Raw genomic sequence first — 19,169 nt, 5'->3', positions numbered from 1 at the left:
TCAGCTTCTTTAGCAGTTGCTGCATGAAGTAATATTTTAGAAGTAACACAGCTTCTTTAGCACCTCTAGAAGTGGAAAACTCCAACTCTGAGTCTCATGTATCACTCAAAGTTCCAGGGAGCTATAAAGTCACACAACAAAGAGCAAAGCACCTGAGAATTTAGAAATAACCAAAGCCCAGGAACAATTGTGGTTGCTCCAAGACCTTACCTTCTAGGCCCTAATTCTCATGTGAGAGCATTTTCCAAATACAAGTTACTTTTCCAAACCAAAACATTTAACAGTCAAAAATTATACTGAGGTCATCAACCAAACACAGAGAAGTGCATAAATGTGGTGTAGGTGAGGGCAGAGTGTAGACAGAGGAAAAAGAGAGAGAGAGAGAGAGAGAGAGAGAGAGAAAACAAAAGCCCTCTGGTTTCAGCTTTTGGGCTGTCCAAACTCAGCTGGACCAATCTCCATTGGCTGGCCAGAATCCATTGGCTGTAAACCACCGGCTGGCCTTCAGGATGATTCACCTCTCTCTATGCACTGGACCAGCTCCACCAACATCTCTGCCATTTTCATGGGCTCCTGGCCTTCTCCTCGGCCTTCTTATTCCTTTTGGTCACTCTGCCCTTGACTCCATCATTTGGATTCTGAAGATGATTCAGGGTGCTCTCCTCTGAGGCCTCCCCTCCACCTGTGTTTTTATTTGGATGAACATATTGTCCATCTGCCATAGTTTGCTGCTTCTGCATGTATGCTCTCCCCCACTCCTGGGTGAGAGCCACATTGTCCTCCAGCATCTCATTGATGACTGGCAGCAGGAGCTGTTGGAAATCTTCCTCAGGCTCCAGCACTTTCACCTCCTCCAGCTCTGCCAGCTCGAGGACATCTAAGGGCCATATTCTCTCCCACTTCTCCAGAATTTTGCTATCAATGTCTGCAACAAAGAAGGAGAGATGTAATTTGTTGAAAATTTAAATTTTATGTGACACACTATCTGATGTAACCTGTCTGGTCATTTTTTTTGGACAGCCCAACTTAGCCCAACTCCTAGAATAGGAGACTTGATCTTGGTATTCAGTACAAATTTATGTAATACCATGATGCATTTCAGGGGATTCTGGGCATAGGAAGAGATATTTGCAAAGGCTCTTGAGGGGCTGGAGAATGTTAGGAGGACTGTCTGCATTGGACCCTAATGTGCACAGGGACTGGGTATTTTTGAAGTTCATAAGTTGTCTTGCTATAAATTCATTTCAGTAGCTGACTTGACAAGTGTATGAGGTCAAAACCCTTTCAGGTGTAATACAAAAATTACCATGCTAATAAAAGTATTTATTTTATTGAAAAGACAAAAAAATTAATATAATTTTTTCCAAACCATTACAAAAATTTGAAGAAGACAGAATACTTCCAAACTCATTTTAGGAGGCCAGTATTACTCTGATAACAAATCCAGATGAGGATACTACAAAAAAAGAACTACAGGTCAGTATCCATGATGAATATAGACATAAAAAAACTCAACAAAATTAAATTCAAACAGCAAATCAATTTCAATGGCACATTAAAAGGGCCATACACCAAGATCAATATATATATATATATATATATATATATATATATATGTGTGTGTGTGTGTGTGTGTGAAGTATATATATTTCCCATATGTATTTCATATTACATATAATGAAATATACATATATATCTCATAAGAATATTATTCACCCATTAAAAAGAAGGAAATCCTGCCATTTGTGAGAACATGGTTGGACCTTGAATACGTTTCACTAAGTGAAATAAGCCTCTAGAGAAAGATAAATACTGCCTACTATCTTTCTACATGGAATCAAAAATAAATTTAAATACATAAAAACATAGAGTAGAATGGTGGTTGCCAGGGGCTGGAGAGTGGGGGGAATGGGGAAATGGTGGTCAAAGTGCATAGACTTTCACGTGTAAGTTGAGCAAATTCCAGAGATCTAATATACAGCATGTGAGTTAAGAATACTGTATTGTATACTTGAAAGTTTATAAGGTTCTCACCATAACAACAACACCATGGTAACTACGCAAGGTGAAGGATATATTAACTAACTTTATTGTGGTAAACATTTTGCAGAGTATGTGTATTGTTATCACACTGTATACCTTAAACTTACACAATTATGATGTTAATTACAGTTTAATAAAATTGGAGAAAAACATGTATAATAACGATGTTTGCAAGAGAAAAAAATATATATGTATACACACAGTTCAATTCTATAACTTTGTATTTATGACGTGATAATCATTAGCCTAAAATTACCCATGACATTAAAATTCTGTACAAAGTTTTGACACAGAAATTAAGATGGAATGCCAATTTAAAAATGTTTGGAATGCTGTATCCCATGTTGAAAAGTATAAAAAAGATATTTTTCTTTTAAGAGTATGGAACATTATGCCAAAGGCATTGACTTCCCATAAGGAGAACTTCAGTCTCGAAGGCATTCCTGTTTCTAAAATAACAGTCTTTACATTTCTGTTACTTTGTCAAATGAAAGGCATTTCTCAGATTTAACAAAACACCGTACACTCAAAATGCCATTTGCTTATTTTAAGATGCAAACATCTTTAGGATGTGAACTCTTAAATGGCACTTCAGTGATTCAGTGTCTTGACCACATGAACAGGGAACCCTTCTATAATATGCATCCTGAAATGGATCATCATGGCTGCTTCCAAGCAATTAGAACCAAGTTCTGTTCATCACTCTTCATCTAATTTGACTGGTCCTTGTTAAAATCAACACAAGAGCTTTTTGTTGCATTGATGTACAAGTAAACTCATGCAGTTGTACCCAAGTGACAAATTGGCAAAGCAATAGTATAGGCTGAGAGTGATTTGCAATACTTACCAGGAGCCAAGTTGTAAGATGCTAATGATATTCCACTTTCAGGTTCAAATTGGACTGGAGATCATTTAATGTCTCCTTGGAAAAGAGCTCAAAGAAACCCAAGAAACTCAAAGATCTGGAGATCTTCCAGACTGTCTAAGAAAACACATGTGAATATTAATCATCTCTTTTCAGAAGAGTTGCCCCAAACATTAGTTTATGCCCCTAAAGAAAACTGTGAGAAATCCAACTAGGTTGGGATTCTAGCAGGATGAGACATATTTGAAAACAGGCAGCTAAAGTTTCATATCTAAAGTCTTTGAACTTCTAACCAACTTGAGAACTGAAAGGAGGGAGCTCTATTGTTCCTTTCCATCCCACCCCACCAAATAATAACAAACACCAACTAAACATTTATTGTTGAAAGAGATCAGACTTGAGCAACCTGCTCCTTATAAGCAATTACCTTTTCCTGCCCTCTCCTGCTTCTGCTTTCTCTCCTCTTCCTTCTGCCATGGTTGTTGAGTGCATCTCAAATGCCAAGCAAGTACTGAGTTCTAAAGATAGCCCTTTATTAGTTACACTTTTTTATTTTTATTTTTTTTTTCAACATTTATTTATTTTTGGGACAGAGAGAGACAGAGCATGAACAGGGGAGGGGCAGAGAGAGAGGGAGACACAGAATCGGAAACAGGCTCCAGACTCTGAGCCATCAGCCCAGAGCCCGACGCGGGGCTCGAACTCACGGACCGCGAGATCGTGACCTGGCTGAAGTCGGACGCCCAACCGACTGCGCCACCCAGGCGCCCCTAGTTACACTTTTTTAGAAGAAAGAGTGATTAAGTCGATGTCAAACCTGGCTAGTATGTAAAAAATCTAAAAGTCATATCCAGCTATGATCTTAACCATAGTCTTCATGCTTGGGAAAAAATTGAGAAAAGTGTTATCTCTGATCTTGCATTTGTTGTGTTTCCTGCAAAGAATGTCTTTTTTCCCTTTTCTCTGTCTGAACTATCATCCTGTCCACCCCTTAAAGATTACTTGTAATGTCCTTCTCAGAGCCCCCCTGTTAGGGTGGGTCCTTGCCAGGTACTATGTGTATGTCCCTAGTCTATCTATGGCACTTATCCAAATCTTCCCTGGCACTGCCTGGCCTCTCCTCTACAACTTTAAAAAAAAATTAATGTTTATTTTTGAGAGAGAGAGAGAAAGACACACACACACACACACACACACACACACATGAGAGAGAGAGAGAGAGAGAGAGAGAGAGAGAGAGAGAACAAGCAGGAGAGGGGCAGAGAGAGAGGGAGACACAGAATCTGAAGCAGGCTCTAGGCTCCGAGTGTCAGCACAGAGCCTGATGTAAGGCTTGAACTCATGAACCATGAGATCATGGACCTGAGCCAAAGTCTGATGATCGACCAACTGAGCCACCCAGACAACCCTAGATATTTTTATTTAAAGTTTATTATCTTGAGAGAGAGAGAGAGAGCGAGCTGGGGAGAGACAGAGAGAGAGAGAGAGAGAGAGAGAGAGAGAGAATCCCAATCTGGCTCCATGGATCCCAACATGGGGCTGAGAACCCACAAACTGTGAGATCACGACCTGAACCAAAGTCAAGAGCCAGCTGCTTAACTGACGGAGTCTCCCAGGCCTCTCCTGTCCTCTATATCTTGAGCTTCCTGAGGCCAGAAGCCATTTCTCACCCATCTTTGTATCTCCCAACAACTAAATGCAGTTGTCAAGGGTGGAAGCTTGATAGAACTTCTCAAGTAATAAGTTCAAGTATATATTTTGTTTGTTTTCTACATACATTCTGCAATTAGCGGTGTCTACAGCCAGCTCTTAGTGGATCATGAGAGGGCTTATAAAATGTTCAGAAATTTTGTGAGCCCAGTGTTAAACACAGCCATTATTAAAATTTAAATTACATAAGCCTACAATGAAATGGATTTTATTAAAAGGTAATAAATGCTAAAAAAAACATGACTTCCTCATTATTTTACATTGTGCTAATATCTTGCCTCTTGAGATTATTCCTATTTATTGCATATACATGGTGGAAACGCTATAGAGGGATGGTTGTCTACACATCTCTTCTTGTATCCGCATGCAGTGATACCAGCCTAGCAGCTTGAAATCTGCCAAGGGTGGAACATTTGCTCGTCAGACATTGGTGAAACTGCAGGTCAGGGGTCACCTACCTCCACTCCAGAGACTAGCTAATGCACTATGTACCTATTCTGAAATCAATTCTCCCCTAACCACATTTAGTACTCTCATAATCCCATTTTCTTTTTTTTTTTTAATGTTTATTTATTTTTGAGACAGAGACAGAGCATGAACAGGGGAGGGGCAGAGAGAGAGGGAGACACAGAATCTGAAGCAGGCTCCAGGCTCTGAGCTGTCAGCACAGAGCCTGACGTGGGGCTCGAACCCACAAACTGTGAGATTATGACCTGAGCTGAAGTCAGACGCTTAACCGACTGAGCCACCCAGGCGCCCCATCATAATCCCATTTTGTAATTCACTAAACATGACACCAGAATTCTTTCTACATAAAGACTGGTAATAGTCAGAGATTTATAATATAGAAAAATGCATTTTAGCCCTAAAGAGGCACCAAACACATTATGTTCTTGTACTGACAAAAGTCAGTATAGACTCTTGCAACGCCACAAGGTTATGATAATGGATTCAATTTTTATTATACAATCATGAAAAAATTATCTCTGTCATTTGAGCTCTAAGTTTCTTGAAAGCTAAGAAAGACGGGGGTCCTCCCTATAATTTTTCACCAGAGTATAAAATGAATAAAATAGAAAGCATTTTCCTGTCAGTTGAATCACTATGCTGAATTCTTTTTTAAGAGGAAAAAAAAGCTTTAAATACTGCATTTAGAGATTTAATATAGAATAGAGTGAAGCAATAAAAAAGCCAGTGTGCTACTTTATAGGATTACTTCTGAATCTGATTAATTCTCCCTCCCTTCCTCTCCTCCCCTTCCTGTGCCTTCTTTGCTCTCCCTTTTCAATAAAGACTTTTCTCTGAAGTTGGAGGAGCTGAGCAATAAAACAGATCAGGTTTAAGAGAAGCAGTAACCCACCTTCAGATTAGCTGTTGTAATTCACTTGAAATGTTTGTATGGGGTTATTTGGGGTGAAACAATTCAGGATCCACTTTGTATACAGTCAAGTGCCGCCTTTGAATATGAAGCCATCGTCTTCAGCAAGAAAAACAAAATGAGAACAAAAAGAAGCCTTGTCTTCTACCTGAAAGTTGAGAGAAATTCAAGATCCCAAGAGTTGCTGTTGCCTGTGGTCATTTTCCATTGTTCATTCTATTTTTTTCCCTAATTAATTCCTTTTTCACCTTATCTTGCTCTCTTCAACAATAACACTTTCCTTTTTAAAATCTGCTTACCTAAGAGTGGTGTGAACCAATTTGGAGTGGTAGTTTTATGAACATTGCTTACTGTAAATAAAAGACATGGGAGAAGTATGGAGATTATATGTATATAAATATATCCTGCTTTTAAAAAATGAAGTGAAGATTAACACATTCTTTCAAAGATACATCTACTCAACCAGGGGGGAACTTTTTAATTTTTAACAACTTTATTGATCAAATACCTTTCTTCATACTGAAACAGTGAAAGGAACTTTAGGAAACAAAATGGTTTTATTTTTCTGTCTCCACACTTCTGCTGCCATGAGGAAACCTGATATATTGGAAATAAAAACACCCAAGTTACAATAGAAGTCTGGGTTGGAGTTTTGCTCTTCCATGTGACTTTCAACAGATCAACCCTTCATAAGCCTCAATTTTAACATCTGCAAAGTAGGGATAATGGTTTTGTTACCTACACTGGAAGATGAAGAGAGGAAGGAAGTACCTGAAAAATCTTTGTAAATAGCAAAGTGCTCTCACATCGTAAGGTTGCTGTCAATAGTCTGGAATTCGTCTTCTAGAGGTACATCACTGGGAAAAAGATGACATTGACTTTTGAGGCTGTGGAGAAAGATTGCCTCTCGTACTTTCTTCCATGTGACTCAATAGCCTGAGTACCCTTGGTAGTGGCCATTGTAATGAAACAAGACCAACTGGAAAGCTTAATTAGCTCAATAGATACCAAAATAAATTTCTGAGTCTAGAGAACTCTTTCACCATAAAATTAAGATGTTGCAATGTGTATAAAATGTCGATTACATGAGAGTCTCCTTTTGGTCCACACTGTGAATTGGACAGTAGAGAGGGTCACCAACTGTGCCGCTGAGAGTGGGCACTTGCAGGGTGATCATTTTCCTCACCTACAGGGTGGACAGGCACCCTGCATCTGAAGACGTGTGCAAGCCTCTCCATTGCACACACCTGTGAACAGAACCAGTCTGTCCTGCAGGGGGAATGAATGACAGTGACCAGCCATTGTGGGGAGAAGCATTTGGAGGCTTCTCTTTCCAAGATTTAGTTCCAACTGTCTCAGCCCAGATGGGATCTTGGGAAACTGAGAGGCAATTGCCTTTGTATTATCTTGAGTGGATTTTTATTACCCCCTTTCTCAGAGAACTTTCAAAAAAGAAAGAAAGAAAGAAAGAAAGAAAGAAAGAAAGAAAGAAAAGAAAAAAAAGAAAAAGAAAGCCCCTTGCTGTTAAAAATAAAACATGCACATACATTAGGGTGTGTTTTTTGACAGGGAGATACTTAGTTGAAAAATATCCAGTGCAGTCCAGGGACTGTTTAGAGGGACTGAGTGGCCTCTTTGGTCTGAGCTGTGTGTGCCAAGTGTCTGGAGGGACTGCAGGATGGAAGTTTCAGTGAGGAAAGCAAAAGTGAGCAAGCCCACTCTGGCAGCATGGGTGCGGGGAGGACGCAGAGGGGTAAGCATTTTTTAAGCTGGTGTTGCTGTCGGTTTCTGCTAGGACGGTTCCCACCAGGGCAGCTTCCAACCTGCAGCAGACCCTCTCCCTCCTCATTCATTGCAGCATTGCTCAGGATTCTGGGAAAATTGATTTTTCATTTTTCGTTCTTAAACTTCACACCACACCTATTTTCTTGCTCCAAAGCTAAGCTTTCTAAAGTCCTGATGTGCATGACGATTCTGACAAACTTCACTTCTACAAATGTGGGGAATGGCTACGGGGAATTCAGCCATGAACATGTTCTGTCTGCCTCTCCTGATGAATGCTTTCAATACTGAATGGCTGTGCTACATGCTACAGACCTGGCTGACTATGCCCTATCGAACGAGAATACCCATGCCAGCAAGACATTGTAAAGAAACATCCACTCAAAATTTATACAAAATGCCAGCAACAGAAAACTCATCCATCCCCGGTGGGTCATCTAAACAAAAATGAAAAATAGAAAATGGAGGTTTTTTGATCCCAGTGTCTTCAAAGAAAAATTTCACACAAAGGTACATGCACACACATAGGCACACATGCACACACAGGTACACACACTGGGACCGTGCACATACACAGACACACATATGCACACACACAGGCACATGCACACACACAGAAACATATGCACATACAGACACACATATGCACACACAGGCACATGCACACAGTCATACATACGCGCACACACGGGCACAGGCACACACACATTGGCACGTGCATGCACACAGAGACACGTGTATACACATAGGCACAGGAACACACAGACACACATATGCACACACAGGTACGTGCATACACAGACACACATAGACACACATATGCACACAAACAGGCACACATATGCACACACATAGGCATAGGCACACACAGAGGCACATGCATGCACACAGACACACATGTATATGCGTAGGCACAGGCACACACGGGCACACAGGTGTACACACACAGGGACACATATGCACACACACACAGGCACAGGCACACCCACAGGCACACATATGCACACACATAGGCACAAGCACACATATGCACACACACAGGCACAGGCACATACACACAGGCACATGCATGCACACACACACACACACAGGTATACACACAGGCACACTATGCACACACAAAAACACAAGCATATATGCACATTCTTCAAACACAGGTTCCTGAAGCTCAAACTTGAATTTGCTAGGAAAAAAAAAAAAGGAAATCTTAACAGACATGAAGCATTTAGTGTGGTATTTAGGTAATTTCGTATTGTGTATAATACATTAATTTTCTCTATTTTTTAAAATTATAATATTTTTAGTTTTTTGTGCAAACTAAAGCAGATAAGCCTGCCTGGCTTGTACCAGGCTTTCTCTGTGAAACTGTACTTCTGACATTTGTCCTTCAATGACCTTCCAAACTACACACAAAGAAAGCCATTGTTGGGAGCAGTGAAGAAGAGGGGAGGGCAAGTGCTGATCTCAGTCAACCTCCCACCCTCCCTCGTCCAGTCCTTCCTTCTTTCTTGATCTAATACCACCTAAATTACTGGAACATCTCATCCTAAATGAGTTTTGCAGAAATCAAATTCTAATAATTTATGGGCCATTGCATTCTTAACCTTTTACTGAAGTATACAGTATGCAGAAAATTGCACATATCGTAAAGAAATCCTCACAAATATAATGTCCCCATGTAAACAGCACCTCAAGAAACAGAACATCCCCAGCAATTCCAGAAACCCTCTTTGGGCCCCTTTTAATCACTACTTCCCACCGAGAGGACCACAATTCTGACATCCAACAGCTTATATTAGCTTTATTTATCTTTGTAATTTTTATGAACTACAAATGCTTGTATTTTATTAATGTTTATATTCTAGTCTGTCTGGCTTATTTCACTTACTGCTATGTTTATGAGATTGACCCATATTGGTTTTATTCACATAGTATTATGGTATTCTATTGTATGAATATGCCACAATCTCTTCACCCAACCCACCGTTGATGGATATTCAGGTAATTTCCAGTTTCTGGCTATTACAATTAGTTACACTATGACATGTCTTTTGATGAAAACATGTACACAACCTTAGGGGTATTAACATAAGAGTAGAATTTTGAGTCACGGAGTATGAAAGAGTTCAGCCTTAGTAGACACTGACAAAGAGTTTCCATTTTGTTGGACAAAATGATCCAACAGTGACCAATTTATGCTGGATCTAGAAGTGTCTGAGAGTTACATCCTTAACAATAATTAGTACTTTTTGTCTTTCTAAATTTTTTTTGCTATTATATAGTGGTTTTAATTCCCATTTCACTAATCACTAGCGTAATTGAGCATTTTTTCATATGCTTAGTGGCTACTTGGATAACCTTATCTTGGGTTCCTATTTCTTATTGATTTGTAGGAGCTCTTTATATTTTGTGGGTAGGAGTCCTTGGTCAAATATGTATGGCTTACTCTATCATTCTCTCTATGATGACTTTTGGTGAATCCAAGTTATTTATGTTAATGTGGTCTAATATATTGTATTTTTTTCTTTTATGATTAGTACATCTCGTGCTCTCTAGTTAAGCAGTTTTTTTTGTCTTCCCAAAGTCATGAAGAAGTCCTTTTATGATTTTTTCAAAAAGCCATATTTTTTCTTTCATATTTGGATCTTTAATCCACCTGGCATTAATCTTTGTGTACACTGAGAGGTAGGAGTCAGTCACACCTATTAGATATTCCATACAAATATCCATTTAACCTAGTATCCTTTGGAAATCATTATCCTTTTTAAAGCTATACTAGAGTGTTACCCTGCACATCTTTCATAAAATATTTTCTGACAAGAATGTAAACAAAGAATATCACACAGTTCCTCACTTTTTCAAACATAAGTGAATCATTTCTTTATATCTCAGACTCATTTATTATGAATAAAGAGTTCCTTAGGGAATATTGGATTATATAGATCTATTTGTAACTGCACAAGATGGCATCAATTTTTTAAATATTGTACGTACATTTTTCATCGCTTTTATTATTGTTCTGCTCTTACCCATCAGGATTCTAGGTGACCTCTCCTGCTTCCAGAAGTACCAGTGTAGCCATTCTAATATGCTACTTCTAATTTCACATGGAGTAGGAATCAGATGCCATGGGTCAGGTGTCCCAGGCTAGGACAGCTCCATGGCAGGGAGTTTATTGAGGAGCGCAGTTGAATCAAAGTGTGCGAGAGAGTGAAAGCATTGATGGAGCAGAGCCAGAAGCAGGGAGTGAGCACAGTCACATCAAGGGCCTCAGAGGGAGCAGCATGGATCTCAGTTAACGCCATTTGGGTGGAGGGCACTGGGCATCTATACTTTTTCATCAACCACACATTGGATGCTGCCTGACCCTGAGCAAGGCCCTCCAGCTATGAGCAGAGTGCTACCTCAGCTCTGTCCGCATCTGGCAGAGTGGGGGCATCCAACCTGCAGGGCTCTGCCAGCACACAGCAGCATCCACCTCACCAGAATCCCGATTCTTCTGACGGAGCATAGCATGGGAGTTGGGGATAAAGTGAATCAACATCCATGCATGGCTTTGGAATTTTGTGGAAACCTTTTTGTCCTGCTTGGAGTTTGTATGCGTCCATATCCTAGGTCTTAGCTGTGTGTTTGGATAATTGATGTTCTGCATATAGGATCACATAACAAATCAGATATTATTCCACTATGTGGGCTTCAAATTAAGGAAACACTGCTTTTTATCTGTATGCTAGTGTAACTTGTATTTTAGGTCATGTGACTGAAAATGCTGATTAATTGGGCTGCTTCATTCATTCATGGAGAAATCTACTGTTTTAGGGTGTTTCTAAAGCTAGCCTGTGATCCCACAAGTTCCTAGGTGCCTGTAAAATCTCACCTCTAAGTTTTGTGCTGTTTGGTGCCGTGTGGCTTGTCTGGCTCCTACTACAATCACTGGAACTGGGGAGGACCTTTGCTTTAGGAATTGCCCATGGGGCTTGTCCTGGCCACCATATCTTCTTCCACACCAACCCAGCCCAACAGGTTCAGCTCGACCACAGCTTGTCCCTGGAGAAAGTCAAGCAGGAGGAAAAGAGAGTGCTATGAGAACACTATCAATATATTGGTGACTGGAGGAGGTGGTGCCTGTACTGACACCCACCTGGTCATGTCCCTCATGATGAGGAGTTGGGCACTAGATAGGCCCTGGCCTCTCCTAATCAGAGTGATGGTCTCAACAGCTGCAAAGTTACCTTGAACTGGGCCTTCTACTAAAGACCTCACATGGCAGTTACAAAATCTTAAAAACTGCGATTATCCCAAGTTTACAAATGAGAACTTGTCTGGAATCACGGAGATAACAAGCAATAGAATGAGAATTGGCCGCCAGGTCAGGTTGCTTTCAAAGCTTAGGGTCACCAGCCTTTTGTTCTGCTGTCTCTTGGCCCTCTCCTCTCTCTCTATCACCCACGTACCTATCACATACACACATACACACATACACACATACAAACATACACACACACACACACACACACACACACACACACAGCAGATTCTATCCAGTACCGTGTTACAGTAAGTTTTGAAATACAAATGTAGGATTTATGCATCAAAAAAACTAAATTTTACTTTAGATTTAATGCTTACTTTTAAGTATATGGCAGAAATTTGTGTTATCTATCCATGGAACTGTTTTTTAAAGTAATGATTTTATAAGAAAAATAACAATGCTCTCCGTGTAAGTTTGGGAAGTGATAGGAAAAAAAGAAAGATCATAATCACTATAAGTCCATTACCTAGAAGGTTTTTCCAGTTTATTACATTTCACTTAGTGTATTGTCATTTTGTCTTGTGCAGATGTGTTTTGCCATAATTGGGATCATTAGGTCCACAGAGTTTTGATTACTAATTTGTTTCACTTTATATTATACCAGCAGCCTTTTCCATGTCATTAAATATTTCTTGAAGGCTCTTTTTAATGGCTATAAACTGCTTCTTTGTATGAATGCACTATAACTTATTTGTTATTCACCTATTGGTGCATATTTTAGCTGTTCATATTTTTTGCTAGCACATAAGTACCTATGTTGGCTTACAAGTCTTTCATCACATTTCTGATTTTCTTCTAATGATACATTTGTAGAGTAGACTGGTGGGGTTCATGTGCATGGCAATTTTTAAGGGTCTTTCTATGCCTTGTCAATGACAGTATTCACACAGATGACATGTAAACCTGTGCCTCATACAAGCTTCCAATAACTTGCACTGTCCATGCGAACATGGGGAATACATAATACGGGCTATGAAAAGGTATTAGAGAATCAGGTATAATCTTCAGTTAATGAAACAAAGATAAAATACATTTTTTAAGCTGCTGAAAAGAAAAGAAGTTTTACTGTTGTTTTAACCAATTCTCTTGACACCACACTCAGGAAATTTCTATCTTTCTAGAAAATAAAACAAAGAAATAAGACTCCTGAAAAAAATTACTTTCTGGTTTTGAAGCTAAGGAAGTAGTATGTAAAATCTTTCAGAAGGGATAACAGCCATACTTCCCATGCATAACATTTTTTAATTAACTTCTTATTTTGAAACCAGAAAGCGCATAATTATAGCTCGCATCTTTACGGCATTGTGATGCAGAATCCATCTCACAATTGCTTACAAGTAAGATGATAAACATCAAGTCAGTAAATCTTTTCAGAATATCTAGTGTTTTTTTTTCTTACTTACCAAACAAAAAAAACCACATGGGAGAGTTTGTATTAATTCCAACAGCAGAGTGTAAGTGACAATTCTTGAAGTTTGCTTGAATGTTTCAATCACTTTGGCTACTTTGAATACACAAGGAGAGGCGAAGTTACTGCATCGTATCTTGGAAACATCGCCAAGTTGAGCTTTAGACACAACCAGGAACCTTATTTTGGGTGTCCTCACTTCTTGAGGCCAGCCATTCTATTTACACCCAAATGCTTCCATCAGTATTCTCGCCTTTGTTTTGTTAACTATGCCTTTGTGAAGTACTGACTTTGAGTCAGCCCCTCTGACTCAGGGGATCAATTTCCAAATTGTAAAAGGTTAATAGCACAATCCCTTCCTTTTCTGATCCTTCTTCAAAGATAATCATCCCTTGGATTTTAAAATTATTACTCCTTTTCTTTCTAACTTTGTCTCCTTTATAATATATACTTCGCTTGTGAATGTTTTGAACTTTGCATAATTAAATTTAATCTTGTTTTGTTTGCTATTAAGTATTCTTCATAATTCTCATATTAATCCTTTATCAGGTATGTGCGCTGTAAAAATGTCCCTTCTGTCTCTCCTCTTTTCATTGATGTGAGTTACTGCTTCCTTAAAGGGCTGGCTCATACTCTTTTTCTTCCAGGAACTCTACCTTGACTATCTGGTATGAATGAAAATATCTTTGGTAGTGAGTGAGGGTGGTCGAGGGTTGGGGGCCAGATACCAGGTTCTACATTAGGAATGCAGAGCAAATGCTGTAGATGTTTTCAACATATGTATGTTTTAACGTATGCGTGTGTGTGTGTGTGTGTGTGTGTGTGTGTGTGTGTATAAATGTATACATGAGGTCTGTATGTGCATGTTTGTATATATGTAAATATATATATATATATATATATATATATATAGTATACCAACATACGGGCTTTAGGTCAGCCTCTTTGATTATATATATATAGTACATATTATATATATGATTCCATATATAATATGATATATGATGATATTGCACATATGATATATATGATACATATGTAAATCTGTATATATATATATATATATACACACACACACACACACACACACACACCCCAAGATACAGATTTGTATAGTGTGTATACACACACACACACACACACACACACACACAGATTGACTGCATATATATGTAAATGTGTATCTATGTGTATGTTTGTGCATATATATCTACCTCTCTCTATATACATATATATCATGATGAGTGAGAGGAAGAGTAATAAAGTTTGGAATATTTGCTCACTCAGCAATTCAGGAACACTAGAAATTATTCGTGCCACATTTCAAAGGAAAGAGAAATATACAGGCTTGTCTTAAGGCCCTTTTCTGGCACAGGCTGCCATTCCCTGAGGTAGGTCACAGGATCTAGACTTGGATGTCTGTATGGAACTGTTTAGTCTTCGGTCTTACTCCTGACTTATCCCAGAATTCTGGGGAACACAATAAAAGAAAAAAATCAATGAAATCCTTGCTTTGTTCCATGGGATGTTGGTTTGCTCGCTAATGTGAGGGAATCTCCATGTTGAGGGATGTAAATGACTCATCCCAGAGCTCTGTGAAAAAAACATTCAAGGCTTCAAGTACAGCTGTGGTCTTCAGTCACCCAGGCAGGTAGGATTTTCTAGATCTGAGAGTTTATGTTTGAGATGTATTCATTACTTTGTATACACTAATGTTTTTGTTTTGAGAAAAGTACATGAATGTATGGACTGTAATCGTTTCATGAATTCAGGCTTGGTTGATAAATTCATTCAGTTCAGAATATGTAAAGCTAGTATGTGTTAGAAGGAAATATTTCGAAAACTGCTTGATATTTATTCCACACTTGCCTAACTCCCACCAATAATTTGTTTAAGAATTATAACATAGCTTGAAAACTCCCAACAATAAAATGCTTTCAAAATGTAGGCTAGTAACATGAGTTATTACAGCACTGAGGGCAGTGAATTAAAATGTACTTTATTCTCGCCAGCAAGGGTTTGGCACTATGAAGGACATGTTACAAAGGGTTAAACAAATTAGAAATACAGTTAAAAGTATCTGATAGATCACTTGCTGTGTAATGGATCTGAATTTTGACAAGGCTCAAAAATAACCAGGTGGTTTTCACACAGGTTGCAGGTTGGACAGGTTTGCATTGCCCTTATCAAGGGAGGAAGCCTGTAAGCTTCTGCATTGCAAATGGACTTAGAGCGAGCCTTTAAGAGGACATCATGTGCTAGTATTGGATTCCATGGATCTTCTCAGGGCACCTTGTCCCAGGAGGCGTGCATGTCACTGACATTCAGATCTAGAACTGAGAAGGAGAGCATTTCAATTACTTGTATCCTGGGTTGAGAAACCTAAAACCACGTAGATCTCCATGAGAAGTGCTCACAAGTACCATGTTCAGTCCTACAAGGATGCCTGGCAAGTGGCCATGATGGCAAGGAATGTCACTCAATGGGGTGATTCATCTGAATGAACTCAGGCAGAAACTCAGTCACCCCAGCTGCTGGGTTCTTCTTTCTCTTCTATTCTTTTGTTCCAAACTGCTCAGCCAAAACACAGCATTACTCTTTCATGCATGACATCTCAAAAGCTCTGCATTTATTCAGGAGTTCACTGGCAACAAATATAAATGATTGGAAAAATAGCTTCTGATGGTATTTTCCCCCTGTAAATTCCATCCGTTACTTTTCAAATACTCTGGAGGCTAAAATGTGATTTGAGCCATTTCTCTTTCACTCTCTTTTTCTTTGAAGTTGACAAAGCCATGCTGTTCTTGTAAGCTCACTGGCTAATCACATTTCTTTTGATTTGATTGCTTCCCAACCAAAAATTACAGAACTTTGTAAACTAAAAAAGAAAAATTTATAAGAACAAAATTATGTTCAGGTCAAGCTACATAAAAAAGCTTATTATCAATACAGAAGAGATAGTTTGCCACCAAACAAACAAACAAACAAACAAAAATAAAGCAAAAGCAAAGCCCCCCTCCCCCCACCAAAAAAAAAAACAGAAATATTTTCCAAACTAGGGTATAAATTCTAACTGAACTAAACAGACACCCAACTTGGCCAACTTAAAAACACATCCATCATATTTAGTGTCTTTGGCAGGATGATGATATGTAGGACTACAAATATTCCTTAAATCATCAGTATACAATCATCTAAATATTAGGAACAGTCGACCCACTCCCTGGGACAGTTATGGGTGTGGCACTGTCATCTGTGGCCTCTTATACAGGTGGTGGCCCAGAGCTAAGCACACTGACAGTAAATGACAACCCAGTTCAAGGGGTTCCTGGAGGATCGCCACAGTCTTGGCTCACGGGAGAGGCTGATGACTCCAGTCGTTTTCTCCACAATGTGCTTATCCATCAGCAACCTTTCTTGGGATCCTCACTGGCACACAGCTCCAAGCTGACAGAGTGCTAGATAAAGGGCAACTTGATAGACACACCCTCAGCTCTGTTCTAAAAATAAACTTCTAGGGGCGCCTGGGTGGCTCAGTTTGTTCAACTTCTGACTTTTGATTTCGGCTCAGGTCATGACCTCACTGTTCATGAATCTGAGCCCAAAATAGGGCTCTGCCGTTGACAGCACAGAGCCTGCTTGGTATGCTCTTTCCCTCTTTCTCTCTCTGCTCTTCCCCTGTGCTCATTCTCTCTCTCAAAATAAATAAATTAAAAAACATTTAAAAAATTAAAATAAAAGAAAAAGAAACTGCTAGAAGCCATGGCCAATCTTTGAACTGGGGACAGGTCTTACAGCAGCCGTACCCACCCATGAGTCCTGGGTGGATGTAGAGGAGGCTGAGGACACAAATGTGTGTCTGCAGGGTTTCCTTCTGCACCCTGCCGCCAAGCATGCCTGAGGAGCTGGCCATCATTGTGCTCGTACGCCACAGATTTCTCAGAGGAAAGCGTCCTCTGGGAGGGAGAGAGGACCGCTGACCCATTAAAATAGCCTGAGGGGCAAGGCATGCTCAGTGGCGCTTGCGCGGTCCCTGGCCTAAATCCGCTAAATCCGCTGGGATTTTTCTTCCCTCATTCTCTCAAAGCCACGGACACATTTCAGAGTATGCACAAGAAATACACTTGCCAGTCTCGACTCAGATTTATCTGGAGGCAAGAACTTCCAATTTCCAAAAGCAGCTACTCGGGACTGGAGTCACTGTTTTTTCGAATGTGTTGGCATAGGCAGTACAATGAGCAGTGAGACTGAAGGAAAGCGTGGAGGTGTGCGGGGGCACAGATGTTTGCAGGCCGGGAACGCTGATACACTATAAGCCAGCTAGGTTGGCTGTATTTCCATGTGAGTGCTTTCTTCAGTATTGCTCCAGAGAATGCAAAACAAGTCAGGTGAGCTTCTCATTGCAACAAGTTCAGAAAACAGCGAATACGTTTAATTAGTTGATATTCAACATGTGATTGGCTAAAAGCAGCAACTGGCATCTTCTGTCTCTGTTCCTGGGGTTAACCCTCAGCAGCTCAGCCAAGAGGCTGCAGAAGCAAAGGCTCTGGACGGGGGAGTACAGGGGAGGCGCACACAGACTCACTGGCCGCTGGGGTGGGGGGGGAGCTGTTGAGAGGAGCAAGGACTATGCATTGTCTCAGGGACTATGCAGGTGGTTCTGGGGGCTTCTGGGTTTGCATGCCCCCCCACTCAGACCCCAGTAACACTCAAAGATGTAGCCTGAGCACGCACCATGAAGTAGCGCAATTCAGGGAACGAGAACAGATTGCTGTCTAAATCGATACTTTGTTGCAATAACCCCTGTCTGTCTGCTAAGATTGTTAAAAGCACTGTGCAAACAAACCTGTACCCTTTTAAGAAACCAAACCAACCAACCAACCAACCAAACGACAACAAAAGAGAATACTGTATCCTTTTTTTTTTCCTAAAAGAAAGGAATAAACAACAGCATTTTCTCTAGGGAATGAAGTCACTGAAGTGTTCATAAAGGAATTGTTTCTGTTTCTACTGGGGTTTTATGAGCAGAACTCTCTCTGTTATGACCTCAGAGCTGACAGCCTAATGAGAAGCATTTTTAACTGGAATAGAATTTTAACTGGAGTAGCCATTTGGCCAACAAGCTTAGGTTAGTAATGACATGCACTTATTCTTATATTTATAATAAAAAGAAATACATAGTTATATTTATCAATTAAGGAGGCAATGATTTCATAAATATATGTATGCTCTTTAAAAATATGGTTAAATGGAGTACGCAGTTAAACCTTTTTTATGAGAAATTAGGCAATAACCATTTGACTAAAACATAATAAGAGTTAAAAGTGCCTTTATAGATACATAGGCTGCAGACTCAAGTACCAAGAAACAATCACATCTGAGCTGTTTCAAATGAAATAAGAGTATTAGAAAATGTCACAACATCTTTTCATTTGACAGATATTCAGAGATTTTAACAATATTAAATCTACTAGAGAGATCCTTTATTTATTAAAAGATCCTTCATCTGACAGCCTTTAAAAATCCCAATAATAAATGTCATTGAAATGTTTAGCCTGTATCTAAAATAAATGCATGACTGTTTGAGACTATATCTTCAAGAGCTGGCTAGGAAGCAAACCCTCTGAGCATAGAAACACAAACACACATATCACAGCATGCACCTGTGGGG

The 19,169-nt window shown here is 39.6% G+C and overlaps 1 pseudogene; it reads right to left on the bottom strand.

Annotated features, from left to right (window-relative positions):
• Positions 1-504: 504 nt before the first annotated feature.
• On the bottom strand, positions 505-17,414 carry LOC125162923 (MORF4 family-associated protein 1-like; annotated as a pseudogene).
• Positions 17,415-19,169: the final 1,755 nt, after the last annotated feature.

Source organism: Prionailurus viverrinus, chromosome A3 (genome assembly GCF_022837055.1).
Source record: "Prionailurus viverrinus isolate Anna chromosome A3, UM_Priviv_1.0, whole genome shotgun sequence".
Taxonomy (NCBI): Eukaryota; Metazoa; Chordata; class Mammalia; order Carnivora; family Felidae; genus Prionailurus; species Prionailurus viverrinus.
The sequence above is the reverse complement of the archived record's forward strand: the minus strand, read 5'-3'. Positions and strand labels throughout refer to the sequence as shown.